At 47.1% G+C, this 8,391-nt stretch overlaps 1 pseudogene; it reads left to right on the top strand.

Moving 5' to 3' along the window:
• The first annotated feature begins 4,498 nt into the window (after window positions 1-4,498).
• On the top strand, window positions 4,499-8,217 carry LOC123174152 (geranylgeranyl pyrophosphate synthase, chloroplastic-like; annotated as a pseudogene).
• Window positions 8,218-8,391: the final 174 nt, after the last annotated feature.

The raw sequence follows: 8,391 nt of genomic DNA, 5'->3' as shown, positions 1-8,391 counted from the left end.
GAAGGAGGATGCCTTTTAGAACTTCGTACCAGCCAGCTAAATAACAATGCAACTAATAACAAACTACACATATGGAACGTTAAACTTGAATTTATCCTAAAGGTTGAAAACTTTCAACTTAAATTAAGCATGCCCAGTTGGTGTAAGAAAGTGCTACTCCCTCCGTCCCATAATATAAGAATGTTTTTACACTAGTGTAGTGTCTAAAACGTTCTTATATTATGGGACGGAGGGAGTACTATATAAGGAACTAAAGTCTGTAAAGAAAGGCACCTCCTACACATTTGAGCGATGATGATGTTCAGCTGCTACAGCATACTCAGCATAAATGAAATCTCAACTACAACCTGAAGATAACAGATCGGGGCTTTTCTGTATGTTAGGAAACTGAAATAATATAACAGTGCAAAGAAGCAACAAAAAATGTGTATCAGTCCCAAATAAAAGCTATCGAAATTGTTAGGCATTGTTAGCATTACTTACAGATCCAAAGTTTTGTGGCGTAAACATAGAAGATAATTTCTTTTACCAAGCACAATGAAGAAGTTACAGATCGAAAAAAAACTGAAGTTACAGAGTATATCAGACTATCCGTGCCATGTCATCAAGCTGGTATTAGCAAAAACAAACAGCCATAAATTAATTAAGTACACACTGATTCCCTGGTACTTACAACCTGGTATTTCAGTGCGCGCACAACTACAGTGGAGAACTCAGACCATGGAGTGGCATGGATGCATAGATCAGGCGAGTGATCAACGTAGCATAGATAATCGTCAAAATTGCTGGAGAAGAAACAGCCTTGGCATGATGGCCAAGCCACACCGAATGCCAGCAAGTGTAAGATCAGAGGGGATCGGGCCTTACTGAACCGTCGGCGTTGGAGTCAAGGTAGCTGAGGGAGCACAGCACCGTCGAGCCCGAGACGATAGCCGCTTGTGCAGAGAGGCGGGGTGGTCGGCTGACAAACCGGAGGTGCCAAAGCTGCGCCGGCGACCCGTGGGGGTCTAGGATTTCTGCGGGGGCATGGGCAGGGTCGCATAGGACGTCGGGGAGGTGGCGGGCTGCGGGTTAGAGGCAGGGCCGTTGAGGGGCCTGTGCGGGCGGTGCGACCGCACAGGGCCCCCAAATTTCAGGGGCCTTGGGCCATATGGTTAATGTATATATTCTGAGTTTGGGCCGTTTTCATTATTCGTCAATGGTTGGAGCCAGCAGTTAACTGGGCTCCATCGCTCTCCCGAACTGGGCCTGTACGCCTGGTCATTATCCAGAAAACCGAGACCGGTTCGATCGATCATGTCTGCGAGGGGATCAGGGGATCTGCTGCTTCCGCGTTGATAGGAAACCTCTTCGACCTCTTTCATCTTGATTGGATCCCCTTGGTCACTGCTACTTCTAGCTCTGATTGATTCAGGGCATGCTTGATCGAGGAGTGCAAGAAAACAACAAAAAGGTTTGGGGATTCTTGATTCCGCTCGCTTCTCTCGTTCCAATGTGTCGATTGGCATTTATGGGTGGAGCTTTTAGTCCTGCTGTAGGTTGAAGGGAAGGAGACGAAGGTAATGCGAGAGATGGACGAACTTGCGAGTTAAATTTGATGTGTGTCTAATGTGTCCAATCTTTTATTTACCTCCTGTTTCTGAAGGGCATGGGTACTTGAAAAATAAGCAATCACGTTGCCTCCATCTCCTACAGATCGAGTTCTTCCATGAATTTGACCCTAGACGATCTGGTAAGTGAGTCATTACTCGATGCAGTTTAGTAGTATCATTTATTCTTCTGGTATTAATATTTGATATACTTCTGAATACTATACGCAATAATGCATACTTCAATTATATACTGTATATATAATTAAGTAGGAGAATGTTTCAGTTATATTGGTTATTTAGTATATGACTTGTAAAAAAATTAGGCCTAATTTTTTGCATTCCGCACCGGGCCCCCGAATTCCTGGAGACGGCCCTGGTTAGAGGAGAATAGAAAGAGGGAACCGAACCAGGGATCAAGAGTGCAGGGAAGCGCCGGAGTTCCTTGGAATCGGTGGTGGAGAGAGAGGAATCGGGGAGAGAGCTGGCGGAGAGGATTTTATTTTTCTTTCATCCTTAGACGCATGATATTAGCGCAGGAGGTGGTGGTGGTGGATGAGGTTAAAGGCCTTCGTGGCTCGTGGGGAGGTGGCCAGGTGGGAGGGTTAACCCAAAGACAACACATGCTACAGTTTGTTTCTACATATGTGTTGCTATATGGGAGTGTTTGTTGTAGTGGGCTTTCCATAAAGTAACCATAAAGCTGATTTTCACTATTTACGACGACAATATTCAGCGTCTGATCGAACTGAAAATATTTATGTGGGCTTAGAACATTTCCAGTACCCACCATAATAATTTTCAACGCGTTCTGAAACAATTCCAGTTTAGTGATTTTCATCTGCGAAAAGCATCTGAACCGGTTCCTGCAGCTCCGGAACATTTTCGATTTTTATTTTTGAAAATTCCAAAAAGTTACCTGTATGATTCTGGCACCCTCCAAGAATATTCAGGCATGTGCCGAAACCATTTTGACTTAATGGCATACCCCGAAACAACTATTTCGGTTTCACCAAAACTCATCCGGTGACCTCTCTCTGCGGAACTTTTCCACTGTCCGAAACTTTTCGGTGTCTGAAACTTTTTCGATGATTTTCTCTCAGACTCCCTGTCTAGTATTCAGCAGATAGATGACCCTTAAGAGTGTGACCCTATAGGTTCGGTGAAGTAAATACATGACCCGGAACCCGTTCCGATCAATGATCAACATCGGAGCCGTGGACACCCATATTGACCCCTATACCCACACGAATAAATATTCGAGTGAACCTCCAGTTGTAGTGAGCTATTCCTATTGCTTCGCGATATGTCACAAACACCCGAGGTGAGATTTGTTGCATCCCCGTGGACGAACAATTTGTCCACCATGCAAGTTACCTCGTTACCGGTTTTGTTCTCTTTTCTCGTTTCCGTGTTCCGGCATCCCAATGATCAAATCACATTGTGTCTGGCCAGACGATGATGGATACCGTAATACCGAGAGGGCCCGAGAATATCTCTCCATTGTCGGAGGAGCAAATCCCAATCTTGAGCTATGAAGTTACTTGACACACTTTTCCATGAACCCGTAAGCCGCCGTAATAGCCATCCATTTACGGATGACGTTTAACAAACCCCAAAGTTCATGAAGCAAGCATGAAGAAACTCGATAGTCTCATGTTCTAAGGAATTATGCAAACCTTAACCATCTATGTGTTATGCACCATTAACTTGTGACGAATGAATCTCTTAGCATAACATCAATCCGGGTCAATTCAACACAAATGTTCTCTTAATATTGTGCCCTCAAAATTGCTGGCATAGACATGCCCATGATCAGGAAAACAGAACCATCATGCAACACTTGAGCTAGTCTTAGAGGCCAGACTAGGAATACTTCTTACCATTTATTATTCCACACGTGCATATGAGTCTTCCTCCGAGCCTCGTGGATATTGCAGACTCGAGAATCATTGCAGTTATAGCATGGAACATAAACATAATTATGAACTCGGAGATAAATAATATCATTTATTATCGCCTCTAGGGCATATCTCCTACAGGAGGCGCGCGCCACAGTGTCGGGCAACGGGGGAATGGGCACTCCCCCGTTGCTGAGCCTCCACCCCGTCGGGCCGGCGCGCATGTCCGGCGGCGCCGGGATGTTGGCCTCGAACAGGAGTCACGACTCCTGTTCCCACTCCTGTTCCCGGAGCGAGCGGCGGCCGAAGCCGTTGGCCGCCGCCTCATCGCCGGGGAAACGTTCGGCCATCGGGACTGTCGGTGTGGGGAGAGGGAGGGCTCGACGGCGGCGCACGGGGGAGGGAGAGGGAGGGAGGGCTCGGCGGCGGCGGCGCACGGGAGAGGGAGAGCTCGGCGGCTAGGTCTGGTGTGGCCAGAGGCGAGGGAGGCCACCGGCTTATATAGCCGTGCCCGTGTGTACGCGTGGCGGGATGGGAGGCGTCGCCGCGCCGTCCTTGACGCCCCGCCCGTGAGGAATCAATGGCAAGGCTGACCGGCGGTAGCCTTGCCATTGATTCCCCGTGGGAAACCAAGGCGTTTTGGGGGAAGATGAGGCGCGGTTTCGCTGACGCGGCTGGCCCGCGACTCTTTCACGGCAAAACCGCTCACCCCGGCGCCCCGGGGCGCCCCCAGCGCGCCGGATTTCGCCCCAGGCCAGCGAAAATCGGGCTCCTGGGATGCGATTGAGCCGTTTTTTCGGCGCCGGCGCGAAAAAATCGCCTGGGGAGGCCTTTGTGAGGGCGCGGTTGGAGATGCTCTGAGGTACCAGCACGTAATGGAAATTAACTCAGGTAGCTGCACAACATACATTTAATTGACCCTATGGGCCGGATCGCAAAGATCTCCATGATTTCAGCACCTGACCGATCCGGCATAGCCACTGTACATATAATTTCATGCAAGTGGAGATGGTGCACACCATGTCCCTCGTGCACGACGACCTCCCCTGCATGGAGGACGACCATCTCCGCCGCGGCAAGCCCACTTGCCACATCGTGTACGGCGAACCCATCGCCGCGCTCACTTGTGATTCCCTGCTTGCGCTCGCCTTCCAGCATATGGCCAGCGTCAACTCCTATCCTCCGGACATCGATCCTGACAAGCACACCGCTCGAGTTGTCTGCGTCATTGATGAGCTCGCACGCTGCATCGGATCAGAGGGCCTCGTCGCTGGCCAGGTCAGCAGATTGATCTATTCGGATTTTGTCACCCAAATAGTACAACGTTCTAATTGGGTGAATCATTTCAATATATTGTAATTAAGAAGGATGATTTGCATTGGTATCTCCGTACGTACATTTGAATTACAAATTATTCGTACCACACAAGTTGTCACATTTCTCAAAGTATAATGGGTGTCTACGTACTTCTTGTTAGGTTATTGATCTGGAGATGACTGGCTTAACTGAGACCGTACCTCTTGACCACCTTGAGTACCTGCTTGCGCTCGCCTTCCGGCATATGGCCAGCGTCAACTCCTATCCTCCGGACATCGATCCCGACAAGCACACCGCTCGAGTTGTCTGCGTCATTGATCAGCTCGCACGCTGCATCGGATCAGAGGGCCTCGTCGCTGGCCAGGTCAGCAGATTGATCTATTCGGATTTTGTCACCCAAATAGTACAACGTTCTAATTGGGTGAATCATTTCAATATATTGTAATTAAGAAGGATGATTTGCATTGGTATCTCCATACGTACATTTGAATTACAAATTATTCGTACCACACAAGTTGTCACATTTCTCAAAGTATAATGGGTGTCTACGTACTTCTTGTTAGGTTATTGATCTGGAGATGACTGGCTTAACTGAGACCGTACCTCTTGACCACCTTGAGTACCTGCTTGCGCTCGCCTTCCGGCATATGGCCAGCGTCAACTCCTATCCTCCGGACATTGATCCCGACAAGCACACCGCTCGAGTTGTCTGCGTCATTGATCAGCTCGCACGCTGCATCGGATCAGAGGGCCTCGTCGCTGGCCAGGTCAGCAGATTGATCTATTCGGATTTTGTCACCCAAATAGTACAACGTTCTAATTGGGTGAATCATTTCAATATATTGTAATTAAGAAGGATGATTTGCATTGGTATCTCCGTACGTACATTTGAATTACAAATTATTCGTACCACACAAGTTGTCACATTTCTCAAAGTATAATGGGTGTCTACGTACTTCTTGTTAGGTTATTGATCTGGAGATGACTGGCTTAACTGAGACCGTACCTCTTGACCACCTTGAGTACCTGCTTGCGCTCGCCTTCCGGCATATGGCCAGCGTCAACTCCTATCCTCCGGACATCGATCCCGACAAGCACACCGCTCGAGTTGTCTGCGTCATTGATCAGCTCGCACGCTGCATCGGATCAGAGGGCCTCGTCGCTGGCCAGGTCAGCAGATTGATCTATTCGGATTTTGTCACCCAAATAGTACAACGTTCTAATTGGGTGAATCATTTCAATATATTGTAATTAAGAAGGATGATTTGCATTGGTATCTCCGTACGTACATTTGAATTACAAATTATTCGTACCACACAAGTTGTCACATTTCTCAAAGTATAATGGGTGTCTACGTACTTCTTGTTAGGTTATTGATCTGAAGATGACTGGCTTAACTGAGACCGTACCTCTTGACCACCTTGAGTACCTGCTTGCGCTCGCCTTCCGGCATATGGCCAGCGTCAACTCCTATCCTCCGGACATCGATCCCGACAAGCACACCGCTCGAGTTGTCTGCGTCATTGATCAGCTCGCACGCTGCATCGGATCAGAGGGCCTCGTCGCTGGCCAGGTCAGCAAATTGATCTATTCGGATTTTGTCACCCAAATAGTACAACGTTCTAATTGGGTGAATCATTTCAATATATTGTAATTAAGAAGGATGATTTGCATTGGTATCTCCGTACGTACATTTGAATTACAAATTATTCGTACCACACAAGTTGTCACATTTCTCAAAGTATAATGGGTGTCTACGTATTTCTTGTTAGGTTATTGATCTGGAGATGACTGGCTTAACTGAGACCGTACCTCTTGACCACCTTGAGTACCTGCTTGCGCTCGCCTTCCGGCATATGGCCAGCGTCAACTCCTATCCTCCGGACATCGATCCCGACAAGCACACCGCTCGAGTTGTCTGCGTCATTGATCAGCTCGCACGCTGCATCGGATCAGAGGGCCTCGTCGTTAGTCAGCAGATTGATCTATTCGGATTTTGTCACCCAAATAGTACAACGTTCTAATTGGGTGAATCATTTCAATATATTGTAATTAAGAAGGATGATTTGCATTGGTATCTCCGTACGTACATTTGAATTACAAATTATTCGTACCACACAAGTTGTCACATTTCTCAAAGTATAATGGGTGTCTACGTACTTCTTGTTAGGTTATTGATCTGGAGATGACTGGCTTAACTGAGACCGTACCTCTTGACCACCTTGAGTACCTGCTTGCGCTCGCCTTCCGGCATATGGCCAGCGTCAACTCCTATCCTCCGGACATCGATCCCGACAAGCACACCGCTCGAGTTGTCTGCGTCATTGATCAGCTCGCACGCTGCATCGGATCAGAGGGCCTCGTCGCTGGCCAGGTCAGCAGAGTGATCTATTCGGATTTTGTCACCCAAATAGTACAACGTTCTAATTGGGTGAATCATTTCAATATATTGTAATTAAGAAGGATGATTTGCATTGGTATCTCCGTACGTACATTTGAATTACAAATTATTCATACCACACAAGTTGTCACATTTCTCAAAGTATAATGGGTGTCTACGTACTTCTTGTTAGGTTATTGATCTGGAGATGACTGGCTTAACTGAGACCGTACCTCTTGACCACCTTGAGTACCTGCTTGCGCTCGCCTTCCGGCATATGGCCAGCGTCAACTCCTATCCTCCGGACATCGATCCCGACAAGCACACCGCTCGAGTTGTCTGCGTCATTGATCAGCTCGCACGCTGCATCGGATCAGAGGGCCTCGTCGCCGGCCAGGTCAGCAGATTGATCTATTCGGATTTCGTCACCCAAATAGTACAGGTTGGAAATGTTCTAATTCTGTGAATCATTTGAAGATATTGTAATTATGAAGGATGGTTTGTATTGGTGTCTCCGTACATTTGAATTACAAATTAAAATTATCCTATACCACACAAGTTGTAACATTTCTCAGATTATAATGGGTGTCTACGTAGTTCTTGTTAGGTTGTTCATCTGGAGATGACTTGCTCAACTGACACCGTACCTCTTGACCGCCTTGAGTACATCCATCTCCACAAGACTGCTGCATTGATCGAGGCCTCAGTGGTTATGGGTGCAATCATTGGAGGTGGCTCGGATGACCAGATTGAGAGGCTGCGGAAGTATGCGAGATAAATTGGGTTGCTGTTCCAGGTGGTTGATGACATACTTGATGTGACCAAGTCATCTGAGGAGCTAGGGAAGACAGCAGGGAAGGATTCTGCGAGTGACAAGACGACATACCAAAACTTACTAGGGTTGGAGAAATCATGGGAGTTTGCAGAAAACTTGCTCTGTGATGCAAAGGAGCAACTTGCTGATTTCGACAAACACAAGGCAGCACCACTATTGTCTTTGGCCGATTATATTGCCTATCGGCAGAACTAAGGTGATGGTTTGTCGATCTGTTGTTCATTGTTGATCTCCAACTTTGTAAGATCAATAAGCCTTCTTCAGTTCGAGGACTATCTGAATTCTTCCTCTGAACTATATATGCCGGATTAGTTTTCTACCGTTGTGTGATGAGAATATATATATACATATATATATACATATACATAT

The sequence above is a fragment of the Triticum aestivum genome, unplaced genomic scaffold (genome assembly GCF_018294505.1).
Source record: "Triticum aestivum cultivar Chinese Spring unplaced genomic scaffold, IWGSC CS RefSeq v2.1 scaffold54444, whole genome shotgun sequence".
Taxonomy (NCBI): domain Eukaryota; kingdom Viridiplantae; phylum Streptophyta; class Magnoliopsida; order Poales; family Poaceae; genus Triticum; species Triticum aestivum.
Note: the sequence above shows the minus strand (reverse complement) of the source record. Positions and strands in the feature narration are given on the sequence as shown.